The sequence below is a fragment of the Cucurbita moschata genome, unplaced genomic scaffold (genome assembly GCF_002738365.1).
Source record: "Cucurbita moschata cultivar Rifu unplaced genomic scaffold, Cmos_1.0 Cmo_Scf00065, whole genome shotgun sequence".
In the NCBI taxonomy this organism is placed as follows: Eukaryota; Viridiplantae; Streptophyta; class Magnoliopsida; order Cucurbitales; family Cucurbitaceae; genus Cucurbita; species Cucurbita moschata.
The window spans coordinates 519333-542804 of record NW_019268581.1 but is presented as its reverse complement, the minus strand read 5'-3'; the positions used below and the strand labels follow the sequence as shown (position 1 = coordinate 542804).

The 23472-nt window shown below is 33.7% G+C and overlaps 1 non-coding gene across 1 annotated transcript; it reads right to left on the bottom strand.

Annotated features, from left to right (window-relative positions):
- Positions 1 to 22772: 22772 nt before the first annotated feature.
- On the bottom strand, positions 22773 to 22845 carry TRNAA-UGC. Its single transcript has one exon. It is a non-coding gene; the product is annotated as a tRNA-Ala (tRNA).
- Positions 22846 to 23472: the final 627 nt, after the last annotated feature.

The following is a 23472-nucleotide window of genomic DNA, read 5'->3' as shown; positions in this document are numbered from 1 at the left end:
GGTTAACAAGGTAATCTTGGATCGTTGGAGCCCATGATCTATAGGTCCATTAGGTCCCTATGCTAGCTCATATCAAACTAAACCATAGAACAGTGTGACGAGTGAGTTCAAAGTGTTCGAATTCAAATTAGAGAATATGTGCTACATATATACAATATATTTAACTGCATTTTTGTTTTATTTACGAATTAAACAAAAAGAAAGAATCTGAGATATTTAAATAAGATTTAAATATCTTAATCAAATATTTGTCGTGATTGGGATTGGCATTTGAATTAATATTAAATATTAATTAAATAGTTTAATTAATCATTTAATATTACTTTAATTTGAAATTAATTATTCAAATTAATTGTTGAATCAAAATGAAGAAGGTCAAAATGTTGACTTCATTTAATGAAAAAATCCATGTTTGAGTTAGTGAAATTTTGAGGGGTCAAAATTGTGTTTAACCAAACTTGCATGCTTGCCAAATAAACCCCACAAATTTTAGTGGAATTTTGAATGTCAAAATTTTGTGAACTCGAACTGGCATGCTTGCCACATAATCCCAAACATTTGAGTGAAATTTTGAGTGTTGGTGATCTCAAATTTGCATGAACATGCAAACATGACTCTATAAATAGAGTGATCATGGTACACGGAAGATCTTCATTTTTTCGAAAAAACCTAGAGAAAAACCTCTCACAAACTCTCTCTTCATATATACTAAATCCCTTCCAAGTTTAGTCATTCACCGGATTCCACAATCCCGTTCTAAGGTCGGAGAATAGTGGAGAAGACACTAGTGGTGGTTCGAAATTAGGTCGTGAAGAAAGAGAAACCTGAGCGACAAAAGGTTAGTATTCAAACTCATTGAGTTTTAATACTTTTGAATATGCTAGCTAATTTACTATAATTGATGTACTTAGAGTGCCTAAGATCCAAATTTCTTCCGCATGTGTTATATTAACACCATCAACGTTGTTGTGTTGCACACGATTGAACATGCACGCGTAGGCGACGTGTGTGGTCAAACAAAATTGAATTCCACAAAAGTGATGTTTGGTTGCCGAAGGAAAGCAATGCCTACAGCTAGACTTATAGCTCAAGGTTATTGTCAGTTGGAAGTTATAGACTATGAAGAAACTTTTGCACCCTTTTCTAGATTAGAAGCTATTAGAATATTACTTGCATTTGCTTCTTACAAAAATTTTATTTTATATCAAATGAATGTGAAAAGTGCATTCTTAAATGGTTATATTATGGAGGAATTTTAGGTAAAACAACCCCCTGGATTTGAAAATTGACTTTCCACATCGTATTATAAGTTGAAAAAGGCTCTTTAGGGCTTAAAACAAGCTTCAAGAGCTTAGTACTATAGATTTAGTAATTTTCTTATTGAGAATGATTTCAAAATGGGTAAGCTCGACACTACTCTCTTTATTAAAATTAAGACACTACTCTCTTTGTTAAAATTAAAGAAAAAGATATGCTATTAGTGCAAATATATGTGGGTGATATTATATTTGGTTCTACTCATCCTTCTTTATGTGAAGAATTTTCTAAATGTATGCATAATGAGTTTGAGATGAGTATGATCAGAGAGCTCAGTTTCTTTCTTGGACTTCAAATCAAACAACTGAAAGATGGTATCTTCCTAAATAAAGAGAAGTAAATCAAGGATTTACTCAAAAGGTTGAAGTTCAATGAAGGTGAGATTGCAAAAACTCCAATGAGCACATCTACCAAGATTCATAAGGATGAAAAAGGTAAATGTGTAGATATAAAATTTTATCGAGGTATGATTGGATCTATATTTACTTGACTGCCAGTAGACCTGATATTATGTTTAGTGTATGTCTTTGTGCTAGGTTTCATCTTGTCCTAAGAATCTCATCTACATGCTGTTAAAAGAATATTTAAATATTTACTTGGGACTATTAATTTAGGATTGTGGTATCCTAGAAATGTTGAGTTTAAATTGGTAGGATATTCTGATGCAGATTTTGCTGTAAGTTTACTTGATCGTAAAAGTACCAGTGGAACTTGTTAATTTCTTGGTAGTTCATTAGTTTCTTGGTTTAGTAAAAAGCAAAATTCGGTTGCCTTATCTACTACGGAAGCGGAATATATTGCGGTTGCTAGTTGTTGTGCTCAAATTCTTTGGATGAAACAAACTCTTTGTGATTTTAGATTAAAATTTGATAGTGTGTCTATATTTTGTGATAACACCAGTGCTATTAATTTAACCAAAAATCCTGTTCATCATTCTAGAACTAAACATATTGACATTAGACATCATTTTATTAGAGAGTAGGGGCAAAATGGACATATTATTCTTGATTTTGTAAACTCTAATAATCAATTAGCAGATGTTTTTACCAAGCCGTTAAATGATGAAATTTTTTGCAAAAATAAGCTTGAACTTGATATTATTCGGTATGATATATCTTGAATTTGAGATTGGTATTACTCGATGTGATATATCTTGAATTTGAGATTGGTATTACTCGGTTTGATATATCTTGAATTTTATAATCTTATTTAAATGCATGTTCTTAGGGGAGCATGTCATTCTTTTATTATTTTTTATTGTTCTTTTTTATGATTACAAAGAGGAGAAAATTAAGAAAAATATGCTCTAAGTTTGTTATTTTATAATTAATGAATCACTTTGTTGTTATTTTATAATTAATGAATCACTTCGTTGTTGTGATGTTTCATAATTCATTGAAGCATTAATATAGGGAGAGAATATGGATGTGAGTAAATTTCAAATTTCTGATGCATGAATATTGTCACGGTATTATTATTTGGACATGTTCATTATTTTAAGTTTTATAGTTTTATGGATTTCATAATATTTTTTTAAAATTATTTGTCATCATAAAAAAGGGGAGATTGTTGGCTTTTTGGCCTTTAATCTCAAATTAATTAATTTTAATTAATTAATTAATGTTTTGATGATAACAAACCTATCTTCAATTATTAACAATTCTCAGTATTTTGTCCATAGTGTAAGGTTGGGAATAACGATTTCAACGTCTTTTTTGGTTCACTCAAATTAGAGATAAAACGAAGAAGTTTCAGTCAAAACAAGATACCCGACGTGATGATGTGGTGGCAAAATTGACATCATGGACCAATCAAATTCAAAACAAGATACCTGACGTGATGACGTGGTGACAAAATTGATGATGTGGTGATAAAATTGAAATCATGGACTGAACAAAATTGATATCATGGACCAATCGAAGTATGACATTTATAACTTTGGTAGAGTTAACAAATGGTGGAATTTTCAATTACTTTAAACTAAAATAAAAATTTTCCGTTACTATGAAAACTAGTTTTCTTGAATTATAAAATTATTTCAATTACATTTATAATATTTCAATTAAATTTATAAAACTTTCCAATTACTTTTAAATGTTACTCGCATGGTTTTCATTAACATTTTTTTTATATTATATTATTACATTTATATATATATATATAAAATAAAAATGGATTTAAAATGTTTTTAATATTTATTTAAAATAATATATATATATATATATATATATATATATATAATATGAAACATGTGGTCTATAATTTTTTACGATAAATTTAAAAATAAATAAATATTATTTTTAGTGATTTACATTTCAGTAGTCCGTATCAATTCCTATTTTTAGGACTGGATCACTTTTTAAACTCATCACTTACAACTTGATCACTATTTAAGCTCATCACCTCCAACAACACACACAACATAGAACACAATACACATTGTAAATTTATTACTCAAGAGAGTTGTGCGTGTTTCTATAAGATTTTAGACAATTGTACCGGTTTGATCCTGAGTCGTGGCAAAGGATTGAGTTTGCTCTTGAACTCGTAAAAAGAGAAGTATACCGGTTTGATCCTGAGCCGTAGAAAGGATTGAGTTTGCTCTTGCACTCGTAAAAGAAGCGGTGTAGCGGTTGAAAGCCTCCATTGTTGCTCTCTCCAAAGCTTTCAATTCTATTTCTTGTTTATTGCTTCCAATTCTTTTTCTTGTTTATAGCTTCCAATTCTATTTATTGTTTATCTTATTCTTGAGAGAGATGTCTATTGTATTGTGAGAAAATTGTAAATTTATTACTCCAGAGAGTTGTGTGTGTTTCTATAAGATTGTAGACAATTGTACCAGTTTGATTCTGAGTCATGACAAAGGATTGAGTTTGCTCTTGAACTCGTAAAAAAAGTAGTGTACCGGTTTAATTCTGAGCCGTAGAAAGAATTGAGTTTGCTCTTGCACTCGTAAAAGAAGCTGTGTAGCGGTTGGGCTCTGGCTCTGATCAAGAGGCGCTTGGGGAGTGGACAATTGTACCGTTTGATCCTGAGTCGTGGCAAAGGATTGAGTTTGCTCTTGAACTCGTAAAAAGAGTAGTGTACCGATTTGATCCTGAGCCGTAGAAAGAATTGAGTTTGCTCTTGCACTCGTAAAAGAAGCGGTGTAGCGGTTGGGCTCGGGCTCAACCACTATAAAACGGTGTTATATTTTCTAACCTTTGGGCCTAGGTATTAAGGTTGTATTTTGTCGTATTGCAGGAAACACATGAAGTCCTCGAATGTAGAATTTGTCTTGGAGAATAAAGCCTTGGGATGGGATGTTAAGAAAGACTATGAGTATTAAGAGCATGATGGTAAGTATAAAATGTCGAATATGAAGTTAGGTTGATTTCAAATATGGTCGAATATGAAGTTAGGTTGATTTAAATATGAAGTCCTTAGATAATAAAAGACTTAGACATAGAGGCATTTCAAGAATAAAACTCAAAACCTCTTGCACCCCAAGTGAGAATCATACCACTAAACCAAATGCCTTTTCTTGAACACTCAATATTTTTAGCTTCTACTCAAATATATTTTTCTCTTAGTAGTTGGAGGGCTCTAAAACGAAAAGTTGAATTGTTATAATATACAAGGGTTATCAAATAAACCAATAATCCAACAAAAGAAACAAACTAATCAATTTTGGTTGGATTGATTCGGTTCAGTTCATCAGTTTGTTTGATTTAATTTTTCTATTTTTCCTCGTATGACAAGAAAATAATGTTGTATTGAATGCACCTTAGTTTCATTTATGACAAACTCATATGAAACATAATTGCATTAATAGTACTTAGAGTTGGAGTCTATAATCATTTCATGAACTTCAGTGCAATTCATGCTTCATTAAAGATGAGATAAACTTTAGTTAGGTAAGGGAACTTTAAATTACTTCATGTGGAGCTTCAATTACTATATGCTAGTTACAATCTTTAGGATTGATTGATTAGACACGAATTCATGGATTTAGGGAAATTTTTGTGTAATTATCAACTACAACTTATGTTTTCTAATTTTTAGGACATAATTTAGGTAGTTGTTTTTATGAGTCGTAAACTTGTTTCTTTGCATAATATGGATTTAGTTGAACTATTATTATTGATAAGATGGAGAAAGAAATTGTTTTTGAATTGACTAATAGACCTAGGTTCATCGTTGTTGTCTTTTAACTTGTGATCTTGCAAAAAGCTTAACTAATATGAACTGTCATATCACAAAAACTTTAAGGTAAATCAAGAATATACCCTATACATCATTCAAGATGGCAATAAAATGGAGTTAAATTGAACGCACTTTAGTTTCATGTTTGGCGTGTTCAAGATAAAACATAATTGTATTAATGATATTGAGTCTGGAGTCTATAGGAATTTAATGATCTTTTAAGAGAAATTCCTGTTTTATTAGAGGATACCAACTTTATATATGGTACTAGGAGTTCAAGAATCTGGATTTGAATCTGGTTAAGGAACATTAAGATTTGAAAGTTTTGAATTCTAGATCAAATTTGTACCTAATTATTTCTTTTTATGACTAATTATAAATTAAAAGAAAAATATTTTTGTAAAGATAGATTTATCTCTAAAGCTTTCGTGACGAAACCATGTTTAGACTAGCAGTTTAAAGTCAGGAGCTGCGGTCACAGGTGTGATTATTTTGGATGGGTTCGTAATAGAACTTACCGTTGAGATGAGGGAGCCTTCAAAGGTTGTGCACTCACAGATGGGGTTGTTATGTAGTGTTAATCTGTCTTTGTGTTTGAGTTTTTTTTGTACTTTTTTTTTTTTTGTAATTGTATCCCAAACACTTTTTTTTTTCTGTTTGGATAAAATTGAACAACACCGTCTTATCATTTAATTTAATTTTATATTTAATGTTGCGTTGTTTCTCAATCTCATTTTAATTTTACAACATTTTCTTATTTTATATTAATTTACTTTTATTTTTATTTGTTTTCACTCTCAATTTTAGTTTCTATTTGAGTTTTGAACCCTTGAAATTTGGGTTGTGACAGATTGGTATCAGAGCAGCTAGATTTTAAATTATATAGATTTTTTCTTAGGATAAAGAGTCGTATATCTCTATGACTCAGCTCGATGACATGTCTCTCCGCGACCAAGTAAGCAGTCTAACCCTATTTTGTAGTATATGATATGTTGTAAAACTTGTATGAATTTATTGTATGTTTTGATTTTCGTGGTAGTTATAAAATGTCCTTAGACGTTAAAGAGTGAACGTTAACTATATAAGACAATACTGGATCAACGTTATAGTGTCTAGATATGGTGAGGAGGAAAAGAGTGGTCATGAGATATCTGACTAGCCTTAGGAAAACAGAGAGTTGTCGTTGCACAGTGCGAGACCTCTAATCCATGAAATTTTGGTACTAGGAATGAAGAAACTAGAGATGGTCCCTAAACGTCTGTATGGACCATTTCCAATCGCACTTTCTTTGGTTCCCTGGCAGCGTCAACCAGATTAATCCTACGGCGTGACAATCCTTGAGCTTCCACTCCTCTGTGGTCATGGTATCCAGCTTCACCTCCAAAATGGGTTCCTGAATATCTTTCTCGTATAGATAATCTTCAATCTGCATCTTCTAGAAACTGATATCGAATCCATCAAACTTTTCAATTCCAGTCTTTGAACTTTCCATCTTCACTCTCCTCAATCTGATACCAGTTATTAGAATCACACAATAAAGCGCACACTTGATCTAAATGAACACAAAGAACATGATAGAGAAAATGTAAGAAGAAATATTGACTAATGGTTTTGTATTAATGACTTCAGGTATGCAAAGAGAGGATATGGAGAATGAGAAATGTACATTTAGGAAGCACTGACTAATGGGTATACATATGATTTCAGTTTATTATATATAGCTTCATTATATGTAACCGCCTACTATATATAATTATTTACTATATATATCTCTATAAGATTTTTACTATAAATAGTCAGCCTTCATATTCAACATTCTAGACCCCAAATAGTCGGGGATTGTCATCCTGCTAGAACACAAAGTCATTTACATGCCCCTAGCAAAATGCGTAGTAGTAACGGAGTCTAACCCAACGATCATTCAGACAAACATCCATCAACCAAGAGGGGTAAAAATGATGACGATAGTACAGTTGAGAAAGAATCTTAGTTATGATGAATCTACACTTGCTGCCATTGTTGTATTTGAAAAGGGGGAGCTCAAGTGTGCCAACCTCAACAAAAACTTTTTTGCCACTACATGAACACCAGACCCAAAACAAGAAGGTTAGATATTGGTTTAACCCCACCAAGAGAGATAAATCACAAGATTAGTTTTATGTCGCCTACCACAAATAGATGTCATGCGGCTCAGCCTGAGCTAGTTGAATTCTACAAATAGCAAAATGGTATGTTCACAGTAGGGTTTATTTGACCTCCAAAGGCTCTTGTCACTGATCACTCAAATGCTTGGCAAAGACAAGCCAACACCTCTACTGAAGAAGGGAGACAAAAACAAACCACTAAAGCAACACATGTTCACGCAAAAATACCATCCAAACGGATGAAGAGAAGGGTCGACCATGATAATTTCAAAGCAAATAGAGAGTTATGATAAGTTAAGGGTAGATCAACTTTGAGTTTAAAGCAACAAGAACCAAAGACTGGTGCGAAAATTCTATGGACTAGTCGAAGTTATTCACAAGATTAGGAAGACATCATATAGGATCCAATTGCTCCTATGGATACAGACTAACCCTGTTTTCCACGTCAGTAACTTAAAATGTTATTATTCCGACCAAGAAAACATCAAGTAAAAGCAGGTGGTATGACGTCATGCAAAGAAGAAATTGTTTCAAGCGAAGAAAGTAGGAAAGACACCAACAGAGAAGACTTGAAGAGTTAACAAACCGTGAAGTGATTTTCAATAGCTCATAGTAGGTTGGAAAAGACTCCTCAATACTGAGATCAGCTGGAAGCGCATTGCGAGACCTAAAGTCAGCCTCATCCTACAACGTTGAGTTTATGAAGAGCCGGTTGATAGAGATATTGACAAATTGTGTAAGGGAAGATGTCGCAGTCATGATTGGCCGAGGCAGGTTGCTTGTGGCTACATGTTAGATGTCTCAACTATTCCTGTAAATGATTTGTGGTTCATGGTGGCATGCTCATTCCAAACACGTTTTGCTTACTTTCATCTTAGATAGGCCTTTACTATTATTGTTGTGCCAATACGGGGTGTATGATTAGTCCTCAAAATCATATCTACACCCATCAGGACTAAAATGTCCCAAAATGTACAATAGGAGAACGTGACCAGTTGTTATTTCTTCACTTTTAGCTTATAACATTTCTTTATTTGAAATTATTTTTAATGTATTTCCTCGCTCACGTTTTCTAAAATATTTCTTGTAAATGTGATTTGAGCATACACTACTATTGTTCGTTTAGTCTAAATTTTGTATGGTTGACTTGTTCATTGGATTAGAACAAATGTCACATAATCATTGTCTCACTACTGCAAGAGTGCGATTGTGACACTTGTCTTCCGTTCAGTTGTGGGCCGCATCTTCTGACTAGTTACTTGAGTTTGGCCTGGAGCATACGTGTAGGTTGAAAAAGAAATGGTTGGATGTGGACTACAAATAAGGGTTGGGCCATGGAATATTATGGAATTTGGGCTAGTTATTTTGACTGAAAAGTTCCTAGAAAGAATACAATAGAACAATTTGTGTAATATATTTTTTTTACCACATATAGACTGGACTACGAATAAGGGTTGGGCCATGGAATTACATATGGACTTTGGGCTAGTGATTTTTGACTGAAAAGTTCCTAAAAAGAATACTAATAGAACAATTTGAGTAATGCTCCTTTTTGACGATCTTTATTCTTCCAAGAATATGTTTCATTCTCTATTCTCGCTAGTGAGTTTCTTTATTTCTTTATTCTTCCAAGAATATTGAGAATATGTTTCATTCTCTATTCTCGCTAGTGAGTTTCTTTATTTCTTTATTCTTCCAAGAATATTGACTGCTTTATTCTTCCAAGAATATGTTTCATTCTCTATTCTCGCTAGTGAGTTTTGACTGCGAATATGTTTCATTCTCTATTCTCGCTAGTGAGTTTCTTTATTTCTTTATTCTTCCAAGAATATGTTTCATTCTCTATTCTCGCTAGTGAGTTTCTTTATTTCTTTATTCTTCCAAGAATATTGACTGCTTTATTCTTCCAAGAATATGTTTCATTCTCTATTCTCGCTAGTGAGTTTTGACTGCTTTATTCTTCCAAGAATATGTTTTTCCAAGAATATGTTTCATTCTCTATTCTCGCTAGTGAGTTTTGACTGCTTTATTCTTCCAAGAATATGTTTCATTCTCTATTCTCATCTTCTTGGTTCAATGTTTAAAAACCACATTTTAAATCATATTAACTTGCATAATTCTTGCATAATTCATTTTGATATAATATTGTTGGGGGCATTTTGAGAATCGAACTTCAAACCTCTCACACTCAAAACAATAATCATACCACTTAGACTAAGTGTCTTTGTAGTAGATCTATAATTATTTATATAAGTTGAAGTTGTGCATTGCCACCCATTCCTTTTGGGGGTTAGAGCCCATTGATAACTAAACTATTTTATTTGTTTTATTTTTTTTCTTTCAAAATTGTCCTTTTTTTCTTTTGGAGGGGAATTCCGAGAATGGAACTCGAGACCTCTTGCACCCAAAACAAGAATCATACCACTAGACCAAATGCACTTATTATGGATTTTATATTAAGTTGTTTATGGAATGTATCATCATTATTTCGTTTATTTTCTTTGTTAATGAAATCCATGAGCAATTATTATTATATCTTTTAGATCTAGACCACTTTTAAATTATTTACCTTTAAGACATATAGCGTGGAGTACACAAGTAAATGATACCACTAGACCAAATGCCCTTTCTAAAAAAAATGCAACATTTTTAACTCCTACTGAATATATTTTTTTCTCTCAAGTTTGAAAACTATTTTCTTGAGCAGTTGTTGGACTATAAAACAAAAAGTTGATGGTCTAGTATTTTACTTGTAAGTAAGGCATGTAATATTGAATTGTTCTAATATGCAAGTACTATCGAATAAACTACAACCCAACAAATGAATCAAACTAATCAGTTTGGGTTGGGTTGGATTTATTCGGCTCAGTTCATCAGTTTGTTTGATTTAATTCTTCTATTTTGCTTCGTATGACAAGAAAATGAAGTTGTATTGAATGTACCATAGTTTGATTTATGACAAACTCATATGAAATATAATTGCATTAATAGTACTAAGAGTTGGAATCTATAAACATTTCATGAACTTAAGTGCAACTCATGCTTCATTAAAGACGAGATAAACTTTAGTTAAGTAACTGGAACTTTAAATTACTTCATGTGGAACTTCAATTACTCTACGTTAGCTACTATCTTTAGGATTTACTAATTGGACACGAGTTCTTGGATTTAGGGGATTGTTTTATGTAATTTTNNNNATTGGACACGAGTTCTTGGATTTAGGGGATTGTTTTATGTAATTTTCAACTACAACTTATGTTTTCAAATTTTTAGGTCATAATTTAGGTAGTGGTTGTATATTATGGATGAACACTAGAGTTTCTATCCCTTTCACCACACCTACTCTAGTTTTTGTTTGAAGGCTATAATTGTCATCTATGTTGTATGACAATAAAATTTGTTTACATGAAATTTTAGTTAAAGTTACATATTTTACTTCTTGGAGTAAAAAATTTGTTTCTTAACCTAATATGAATTTAGTTGCAGAGTTATTAGGAATAAGATGGAGAAAGAAATTTTCTTTAAAATAATAAACAGACCCAAGTTCATCTTTGTTGTTGTCTAATTGTGATTTTGCAAAAAGCTTAACTAATATGAAATATCAAGGTAAATCAAGAATATATCCTACACGTCATTCAAGATGACAATAAAATGGAGTTCAATTGAACGCAGTTTTAGTTTCATGTCTAGCGCAATTGTATTAATGATATTAAAGAGAACTTCGTGTTTTATTAGAAGAGACCAACTTCCTTTAAGGTACTAGGAGTTTAAACTACTTCCATTGTAATTTCAATCACTCCACAATGATTACAAATTTAGGGTTGGCTAATTGGACATCAATTATCAACTTTAGGTTATAATTTAGGTAGTAGCCATCATAATATTAATGAGCATAAGAGTTACAATTCTTTCATGGACCATATGTGTTATAGTTAAATGAATATATATATATTATGTATGTCGAGGTTTGGGTAAAGCACAAAGTAGTAAGGAACACCATTGTCAACTCTAGAGCCACCCACAACTCATGATGGAGACCGATGCAAAATATTTTAACATCCTTTGGCATTAAGATACAGGAAAGATGAATGCCGTCAAATTGGAAGCTTTAACTGTCTTAAGAGTCACAATGAGAACTCTAATCAAGCCGGAGCCTTGGACTAGGCAAATTGTTAGTGATAGTTGAAATGGATGACTTCGACGTCGTGTCAGGAATGAACGTCCTGCTGAAACACGAAGTCATTTACATGCCCCTAGCAAAATGTCTAGTAGTAATGAAGTCTAACCCGATGATCATTCAGAAAGACATCCATCAACCAAGAGGGTTGAAAATGATGTCGATACTACAGTTGAGAAAGAATCATAACCATGATGAATCTACACTTGCTGCTACTGTTGTAATTGAAAAGGGGAGCTCGAGTGAGCCAACCTCAATAGAAACCTTGTTGCTACTACATGAACACCACGATGCAAAACAAGGTCATATAATGGATTTATCCCTACCAAAAGAGACAAAAACAAGGTCAGATACTGAAGAAGGGAGACAGAAACAAACCACTGAAGCAACACATGTTCACACAGAAATATCATCTAGACGAATGAAGAGAAGGGTAAGTCAGAAACGTCAACCACAATAATTTCAAGAAAAATAAAGAGTTCATATAAGTTAAGTTCAGATAAACTTCGAGTTCAAAGCAACAAGAACCAAAAACTGGTGTGAAAATACTATGGACTAGTTAAAGTTATCCATAAGATTACGAAGACATCATATAGAATCCAATTGCTCTTATGGATGCGGACTAACCTTGTTGTCCACGTTAGTAACTTGAAACGTTATTATTTCGACCAAGAAGACATCAAGCAGAAGCAGGTGGAATGACGTCATACAAATAAGAAAAATTTTCAAGCGAAGAAAGTAGGAAAGACACGAACAAAGAAGACATGAAGACTCAACAAACCGAGAAGTGATTTTCAATAGCACCTAGTAGGTTGGAAGAGACTCCTCATTATGAGATCAGCTGGAAGCGCATCGAGAGACCTAAAGTCAGCCTCATCCAATAAATTGTGTGGGGGCAGATGTCACAGTCATGATTGCCCAAGGCATGTTGCTTGTGGTTGCATGTTGCATGTCTTAGCCATTCTTGTAAACAATTTGTTGTCCAAGGCGGTTATTTGGGCAATGTTATTGTTTACCGATTATTTGGGCGACATGCCTTGAGCAATCATGACCATCACAATTGACTAAGACATTTGTTGTCCATATGTTATTGTTGTCCAAAAGACTCCTCATTATGAGGTCATGATTGGCTAAGACATTTAAAGAAGTTTTACCTAAGGCAACTTCTATCACAATCTTCTTCTCGCTCTCTGAAACTTCTTTAAATGTTATTGTTCACTGGTTATTTGGGCGCATCTTCCTTAAAAGGGTTGTGACGATAGATGACCTAGGTAAAACTTCTATTGGGAGATCAGTGCAATAGAGAATCTGTGTCCCTTTCCTGAAACCTTCAGCGGACAACATAACAAAGAGTTCCTAGAAAAAATTTCATAGAACAATTTGTGTAATGCCTTTGAAGTTAGGCTCGAGGCTCTATATTATCTCCCAAGAATATGGTTCATTCTCTATTCACATAGAAATTCTGCAATAGAAAGTTGAACTCTCATCTTCTTTTAAAAAACATTCTCAAGTCCTCATGGAATGATTTGAAAGTGGTACCCTCATCTTCTTTTATAAGACTACCTCGGACTTCATGGAATGATTATGCTATGTTGATTCTTAGAGAAGGGAGTAGGAGTAAGAGTAGATGACTATGCTATGTTGATTCTTAGAGAAGGGAGTAGGAGTAAGAGTAGATGACTGTTTATGGTCCATTTATGGTCCATGTCTCGAAAAAATAAGTCTTTATGTCAAGAAAGGAGAGGAATCCTTATAGTTTCCAAGATTTGAAAGAATCATACCTACACAAATTACCTTTGTTTATTCTTGTTGTTTTCTCTCTTCAATTAACATACTATAAAGACACTTGTAAATTATAATTAAATATAGCTTCCTCCTTTTTTTTCTTTCCAAATATCCATCTGAATTACTTCTTGGTTCAAGGTTTAAAAAACCTATTTCAAATCTTATTATATTGCATGCTTCAATTTGATATAATTGTTGGGGCATTTTGAGAATCAAACTCGAGACCTCTCACACCCGAAGCGAGAATCATACCACTAGACCAAATGCCTGGTAGTGGATCTATCATTTTTAGTTGCTGGTCCATATTTTTTATGCGCCTCAATATTTGAAATTTATCCATATGTTTTTTTTTCAATTCTAGAAATAGAAATGATATCCATAGAAATACATAATTTTACAATGCAAATAAGAAAAACTTGTGATCAAGTTTTAGATAAAAGTAGCAAACATGTTGATAGATATAAAAATAAATTCAAGTTCTTTCTCTGGCCTAATTATCAATGGGAAGATTTAGCTGATATGAATTGTTATTGGTTTGATACCAATAATAAGTCATTTTAGTATGCTAAGGATCCATATGTGTCCATGAAAATTAGTTAATGCTATATTTTTCTTATATTGGCCATAATATCTCTCAACCAAATGCATTAGTTGAAAATGTATTTAATATTTTTCTTTTGTCCTTTTCTTTTTTCGAATGGTCTTATGTCTCCATTCCATTTGAAAATTGATATTTTGTTTGGTAATTTTAAACTCATTACTTTTGTTTGTTCATTCCACCTAATTTGTAAAAAAAAAAATCATATCACTAGACCAAATGCCCTTATAGTGGATCTATCATTTTTAGTTGCCCGTGTGTATATGTTTTCCGCACCTCAATATATGAAATTTATCCAACCTCAATATATGAAATTTATCCACATATTTTTGTGCTTTAGAACCTACTATTGTTGTCATGTTAACTTCACATGGTCTATCACACAGTTGAAGCAGCATTGCCACTAGAGCCCATGCATCCCTTTCGGATAGATATGTTAAAAATTAGGCCCATTTGATAACTATTTTGTTTGTTTTTTATTTTTTTATTTCAAAATTATGTGTTTTATCCTTTTATTAAAAATAAAAAAAATAAAAAAAATAAAAAAAAGAGAGAAAAGAAAAGAAAACATTTGAATTTTAAGCAAAATTTCACACCAAACTAAGTTTTTGAAAAATATTTTTATTTATTTATTTTTCTTTATTTTAGTTTTTCAAACATAGATTGATCTCGAGTGGCTAGTTTCCAAAACTACTTTTTTGCTACAATTGAACAATATTTATATTGTAAAATGGGATTAACTTCCTTTTAAGTTTATGTAGTTTCTTTTTATTACTATGTTTACTTCTATCTCATGTTACTCTATTTGTATTTATGTAGTTTATGTAGTTTATGTAAAATGGGTTTAACGGATGAATTTTCATTTTAATGTTAGCGTGGATAGCTGAATTGGGAGTGGGAGTGGGTCTGTAGATCTAAATATAAGTGGATTCCTAATTCTTTATTTGACTATAAATGCTCTTTAAGAATTCTTTATTTGACTATAAATGCTCTAAAAGATATTTAGTAAAATGACTCATTTTATTGCATGGAACAATAAAATTGATGTTCCGGTAGAATCGTCAATACATTCTACTTTCAATGTTGCTAAGTTGAGTCCTTTCGATGTAGGTGATGATTTTTCTGATTCGAGGACAAATCCTGAAGAGGGGGATGATGATAAGAATCACGGTGTACATTCTACTTTCAATGTTGCTGAGTTAAGTCCTTTTGATGTAGGTGATGATTTTTCTGATTCGAGGACGAATCCTTTTGAAGAGGGGGATGATGATAAGAATCACGGTGTTCCAACTAGACTTATTTCACAACCCACGACCAAGAAGATTCAACAAGCATTCATACTTCATCTACAAAATTGGATAGGCTAGGTTCAACCATCATTTCATGTGTTACAAGCTGATTCGTTTGAGTCAAGACCATTTGGAGATTCAAAAGTAAATATTTAGACGGTTGAAGTAGTGGATGGAGTTGCAAGCATCATTTCATGAGTGGTTAGAAAACTTTATTTATTATTTTAATTTCATAAAGTTTGTAATGCTCAAATTGAATTCAGTCTTCTGTGGAGATTTAAAGGGATCGAGATTAAATCACGGCCACCAACTTCTTTTGTTGGGAGACTATAAATACCCACAAATTATCATGTAAAAGCATATTTGTGATCAATGAAATTGATCTCTCAAGTTGAGACGATCCCCCTTATAGAAATCTGAGCATATCTTTGTCATTTCTAAGTTTCATGCAATTCTTGTGGTAGATTGATCTGAGTCATTCAATCAAGCCTTGATCAAGTTCGATTGTGAAGTGACTCAATTTAAAAAAAGGTTCCAAATCTTGTTTCTCAATCTTGGATCTCATTATCTAATTCTAGCTTTATCTCTTGGTTGAACCAAATTTTGTATAAGAAGGTGTTAATTTCTTTAATACAAAGGTTCTTGCTTCTACAAAAGCTTGGCTCTTTGGGCTAAAGATTACGGTTGGTCTATCATCCTCCAACGGGATCTTCTATCCCCATGACTTGCTCTAATGCGGTTCTTGGAATCCTTGATTTACCGCCCTTGGAGTTGAACAGAGTGTCATAAGGCTAATTTTTTTTTTCAATTTTTTTCAATTTTATTGATTTTTTTTAGTGATTTTATTTCATTTTATTTCAATTTTGTCAAACTCACTCATGTGCTCATCTCAATCATTTCAACCTTGTTGGCATTCAATCAGAGACCTTGGAAATAACCTGTAACTATTCAACTGGATTATCACATTAACAATTTGAATCAAATAAAGTGACATTAACCATTTGAATCACCTCAACCCCACTTGTTGAACTTGACCAAATTTCTATAACATAACACTAACAAAGGTACAAAGTAACACTAACAAAGGTACAAAGTTCATAAAAGTCATTTTCATCTAAAATACCATTGAACTTGACCATTATAGTGCCTCTCAAACGTAGGTAAAGTTTAAATTCGGATCTCCTTGTCAAACTCACTCGGGTGCTCATCTCAACCATGATGGCGTTCAACAAGAAAGACCTCGAAAATAGCCGGATTATCGCATTAACCATTTGAATTACCTCAACCCCACTTGTTTAAATTGAAACAAATATCTATAACATAACACTAACATAGGTACGATGTTCATAAAAGTCTTTTTAATCTAAGATACTATTGAACTTGACCATTAAAGTGCCTCTTAAAATGAGGTAAAGTTTAAATATAATTGGTGACAAAAGATGAAACTATAAAATAAAAATAAATAAGAAAATAATATTCCAGGTCAGAGAATCAAACTAGAATCTCCTACGTGAAAGCCAAATATCCAAACCGTTGGACAACAATGAATTTTTTGTGTAGTTGTCCTAAAGTCTTTTGTCTAATCGCTGAAGAGTTTTACTATGATGTTTTGGATAATGTCTAACTCTTCGACACGTCCTTTCATGTGTGTGATGGAGTTCTCAGAATTACTGCTACGTTTCGAGCTGTTCGATCATGTGGCTCTTTCTTCAAAAGGGTCAACATCAAACATCAGGTCTTTGATTGGCAACCCATCAAGAGGAGCGTCGATTGCATCGATTCCATCAACAGTCTTCCCATGAGTTTATGGTGCATGACCCATTTTTTATACCATTCACCTTCGAGCGCCACCATAGCTTTGCATCATCCATGAGATGCATTGCGACCAACGTAACTCTTAGGTCCTATGAGCAAGTTCTAGTAACCTTCAAGTATTGTTCTACGTCAAAAATAAAGCTTTTTAATTCCTTAGCATCCCTGTTTCCATTTAAGGGGTTGTGTTCTTGGATTTTAAGTTTGTTAAGCCCACATGAACTTGGCTTGAGGTGTGGTTCTTTACAACCCAACTTCAAACTCACTCGGGTGCTCATCTCAACCATGATGTCATTCAATAAGAGAGACCTCGAAAACGACTGGATTATCGCATTAACCATTTGAATCACCTGCTCATCTCAACCATGACGTCGTTCAACAAGAGAGACCTCGAAAATGACTGGATTATCGCATTAACCATTTGAATCATCTGCTCATCTCAACCATGATGTCGTTCAACAAGAGAGACCTCGAAAATGACTGGATTGTCGCATTAACCATTTGAAATTGAACAAAATATCTATAACATAACTCTAACAAAGGTACGAAGTTCATAAAAGTCTTTTGTCTAAGATAGAAACTATAAAATAAAATGAAATAAGAAAATAATATTCCATTGACGAGAATCAAACTCGGATCTCTTGGGTGAAAGCCAGATATCCTGACCGCTGGACGACAATGGATTTTTGGTGTAGATGTCCTGAAGTCTTTTGTCAGATCGCTGAAGAGTTTTAGCATGATCTTTTGCTTAATGTCTAACTCTTTGCGTCCTTCCCTGTGTGTGTTAGAGTTCTCAGGGCTACCGCAACATTTCAAGCTGTTTGATTGTGTGGCTCTTTCTTCAAAAGAGTCAATATCAAATGTTCGGTCTTTGATTGGAAACCCATCCAGGGGAGCGTCGATTGCATCGATTCCATCAACAATCTTCCCATGAGCTTATGGTGCATGACCCATTTTTTATACCATTCACCTTCAAGCACTACCATAGTTTTTCATCGTCCATGAGATGCATTGCGGCTAACGTAACTCTCAGGTCGTATGAGAAAGTTCCTGTAGCCCTCAACTCTCAGGTTGTATGATAGAGTTCTTAGAGCTACCGCGACATTTCGAGGTGTTCGATCGTGTGGCTTTTTCTTCAAAAGAGTCAACATCAAACGTCAGGTCTTTAATTGACAACCCATCAAGGGGAGCGTCGATTGCATTGATTCCATCAATGGTCTTCCCATGAGTTTATGGTGCATGACCCATTTTTTATATCATCCACCTTCGAGCGCCACCGTCCATCAGATGCATTGTGGCCAACGTAACTCTTAGGTCCTATGAGCAAGTTCCTGTAACCTTCAAGTATTGTTCAACGTCAAAAATAAAGTTTTTTTAATCCCTTAGCATCCTGGTTCCCATTTAAGGGTTTGTGTTTTTGGATTTTCAGTTTGCTAAGTCCAACATGAGCTTGACTTGGGGTGTGGTTCTCTACGGCCCTCCTTGTCAAACTCACTCTGGTGCTCATCTCAGTCATCTCAACCATGATGGCGTTCAACAAAAGAGACCTTGAAAATGACCGAATTATCACATTAACCATTTGAATGACCTCAACCTCACTTGTTAAAATTGAACCAAATATCTATGACATAACACTATTAAAGGTTCAAAGTTCATAAAAGTCTTTTTAATCTAAGATACTATTGAACTTGACCATTATAGTGCATGCCTCTCAAACCAAATTCATAAAAGTCTTTTGAATTTAAGATACTATTGAACTCATCCATTAGTGCTTCTCAAACCTAGGTAAAGTTTAAATATAATTGGTGACAAAAGATGAAAGTATAAAATAAAAGAAATAAGAAAATAAAATTTCATTGTCGAGAATCAAACTCGGGTCTCCTCGATGAAAGCCAGATCTTCTGTGTAATGTCTAACTCTTCGACATGTTTTTTTTATGTGTGTGATAGAGTTCTTAGAGATACCGCCACGTTTCTTGTTGTTCGATCACGTGGCTTTTTCTTCAAAAGAGTCAACATCAAACATTAGGTCTTTGATTTGAAACCCATACAGGTGAGCGTCGATTGCTTCAATTCCATCAATGGTCTTCCCATAATTTTTTGGTGCATGACCAGTTTTTTATACAATTCACCTTCAAGCGCCACCATAGTTTTGCATCGTCCATGAGATGCATTGTGGGCCGATGTAACTCTCAGGTCCTCTGAGAAAGTTCCTATAGTCTTGAAGTATAATATCAAAACATATTAACGTATTTGATACGTTAAATATTAAAATAATTGATGTGTATCATAAACATTAAATAAAAATATATATTTGAAATTTGAATGAGATTCATATTAATTAAACATATATTATGATATTCTACGACATTTTAATAATATTTAAATAAGATATTATATCTTAATGTATTAGGTATTCAAATATATAATTTGACAAAAATTATCACAAGTTCACTGTAAATAGAACCGAGGGGTAAGTCAAAAAGCATCAAACACTAAATACTATGACATTTTAGGTGATATTTTGCAGAGGAAGCTGATAAGGTCTTCAAAGAGCAAGTGGTCATGTTTGACATGGTTAACAACATGGTGAAAAGAAACCAGAAATTCTGATACTGGTAATTAACTGCAAACCTTTGAATAAGGTTTTAGAATAAATAAGATATCCAATCTAAAACAAAAATGATTTGATAAAAAGAATTTAGAGTCAAATGTTTTTATAAAATTCGACATGAAATTGGGATTTCGGAAAATTCTAATTTCTTAAAAGGACAATATAAAATAGCATTTAATGTCCAATTTAGAAAATATGAGAGGAACGTCATGCCATTTAGGCTAAAAAACGCTCCATCGGTTGCTTTCTATTTGCCCGATTTTTGTCCCGGTTCTAGTTCTAATACTGTTTTTACATGAATAGGGACCTAATTTAAAGAAATCAGTATTTTTGGACCCCTCATGCGCAAAGAAACGCTAGAAAAAGAGCACGCGTCAACCAGGTAAGTCACCACCCGGTATTTAGGAAGAAGTACTTGTAGGATTCGCTTGGATTGCATGCATGCTAGTAGTTTTACTTCAGATTAGCTCTCCATGTAAATTATTTGTCAGTGTATTTGATATGATTGTATTGGGTGATTTACATGAGTGTTGCCATATGCTTTATGCTTCCGCTGTATGTATGCATGCATTTAATTTATGTTGGAATTGTGTATTCCGTGTTCTGGGTGCTTGATGGACGAATTCGCCCCATTGAGCGCGAACTTCGTGCTCTAGGTGCTTGATGGAGGTCATCGCCCTATTGAGCCGGTATGCCTAGTTTGCATAAATTATATAGTATGATGTTAGAAGACGATTGCATGCACACTCTGTTAATTGCTAGGGCCCATTTCTAGGGTAAGCTTAGGAAATTATTGTTAGGAGCGATATGTCGCTCCAGCCAGATTTAATTTTTCCTAGGAACTTAGCGGTTTACCACGGCAAGAGGGTACCTCAGAGTGTTCATAGATTGCTAGTGTGAGAACGGTATCGATAGCTTTGTGGGAGGACCAAGGGTCCCTGATCAGTCCTTACTGCTCTTAGCCATTTCGCATGGGAAATGTGTCCCCACGTCGTACAGCCCATTAGCTACATGGGAACGGGTTGGGTCGCGCCCCCCATAGAGGGACTATATAGGCGTAGGGGTATTCAGCACACCCCTAGAGAGATACCGACCACATTAGCTTGGTGTAAGGAACCTCTAGGCGTTTAATGAAAGGCCGGCGAACTGGTGAAACCCAAGGGGCAAGCTCCAAGGGACTAAGATTAGAACCAGATGTCCTAGAACCAAAGTAGGAAACCGTGGAAATTTTGTTAAACTAAGATGCGTAGAGAGCCTACAAGTAGGTGGCTTACTAAGTATAATTTTTATACTCATTCCTTTCTACCTTTTTTGTCAGGTGCCGGTCGAGATGGAGGAGCGTTCGAGAGCTATGCGGTCACAGAGCGGGTCGTTCCTGAGCGCCAGTCCCTTTTCGGTCTTTTGAAGTCTTTTGCTAATTTCTTTTATATTTGTATTTTATTTCCTTTTTGTAAACTTAAATCCTCTTTTGAAATATTTTAATTTTATTTCGTTTTCATCTTTTTATTTCACTCTTCCTTTTATTTTCATTTCTTTTTGTTTGTTTTCGATTTCATTTTTTTAGTCACGATTCGGTTTTTCGAAGCCTCAAAAAATCGGGTCGTGACAACATTAGTCTTGGTTGTTTGACTAAAACAATGCAACCATTGTCCAAACTAAAGAATTTGATTCGAAGCTATCTCCTAACAGAGGGAGGCTCAATTAGACTTTGTTGTAAAATTCGACCATATCAATTTGAATAGCGTTCTCCAACTATAAATATTGAACTCCAAAGTATTCACGAGCAAAGTAAGTTTGTTGAAACTATTTATAAAAGTGTTCCAAAGTGAGTCGTGGAGAAGATTTGCCTTAAAATCTAGTTCCAATTAAGGATGTCAATGATGAAGAAGTGGTCTTTTTAGTCCCATATAGGCTTTGACCCCAAATTTTATATTATTGTGATAGAAGCTATAAATGACAATAATATTCATTGGTGATATTGCAATTGTGAAGAAGTTCCCCTCTAGAAGCTATAAATGACAATAATATTCGTCGGTGATATTGCAATTGTGAAGAAGTTCCGTCATATTCATCAAATTCCCTCTCCACAAGTAGCAGGATAACTACTAGATTCCCCTCTAGAAGCTATAAATGACAATAATATTCATTGGTGATATTGCAATTGTTAAGAAGTTCCGTCATATTCATCAAATTCACTCTCCACAAGTAGCTAGATTGCTTTCTTTACTTACTTCTTTACTTACAATAAGTCCTTATAACTAGTAGATTGCTTTCTTTACTTACAATAAGTCCTCTCTCTATATGTGCTCGTGGTGCCATAATGATACTTTCTTTACTTACAATAAGTCCTCTCTCTATATGTGCATCTTTCCTCTCTCTATATGTGCTCGTGGTGCCATAATGATACTTTCTTTACTTACAATAAGTCCTCTCTCTATATGTGCTCGTGGTGCCATAATGATAATTTCTTTACTTACAATAAGTCCTCTCTCTATATGTGCATCTTTTCTCTCTCTCTATATGTGCTCGTGGTGCCATAATGATATAATAATCCTTATATAAGTATCTTTTCTTTCTCTCCTACCCACCTTATACATAACATGTTAGATTAACTCATACTTAAAAAAATAATTTCTCTCTTTTGGAGATGCAGGGTATCGATCCCCATACCTCTTGCATACTAAGCGAGCACTCTACCATCTGAGCTACATCCCCACGATCATTGCATCACAAAACCCTAAATTTCCCGTCATCAATAATAGTGAAAATGAAGAAATATTGCTACACAACATGTCATGAATAAGGAAAATTTGAAAAGAAATAATATATTTAATAATAGATAGTCTTATTTTTGGAGATGCAGGGTATCGATCCCCGAAACTCTCGTATGCAAAGCGAGCGCTCTACCATCTGAGCTACATCCCCATGATTTTTACATCATAAAACCCTAAATGTCCCATCATCAATAATAGTGAAAATAAAAAAATATCAAATATTAATAACAAATAGTTTGGTTTGGTGATGCGGAGCATCATAATTGTGAAAATGAAAAAATATAATAACAAATTAAAAACTTTCTTTTGGAGATGCGGGTTATCAATCCCCGTACAACTCGCACAACTCGCATGTAAAGTGAGCTCTCTACCATCTAAGCTACATCTCCACAATTTTTACGTCACAAAACCCTAAACGTCTCATCATGAATAATAGTGAAAATGAAAAAATATCGCTACTCATTATGTCATAAATAAGAAAATATTAAATAGAAATAAAATAGTAATAACGAATAGTTTCTTTTGGAGATGCGAGGTATCGATCCCTGTTTCTCTCGCATGCTACATTCCCACGATTTCACATCAAAAAACTCTAAACTTCCCGTCATCAATGATATTGAAAATGAAAAACTATCCCTGCTCTTTATGTCGTAAATAAGGAAAGGTTGAATAGAAGTAAAATATTAATAACAAATAGTTTCTTTTGGAGATGCGGGATATCCCCTGCCTCTTGCATGCTAAATGAGCTCTACCATCTAAGCTACATCCCCACAATTCT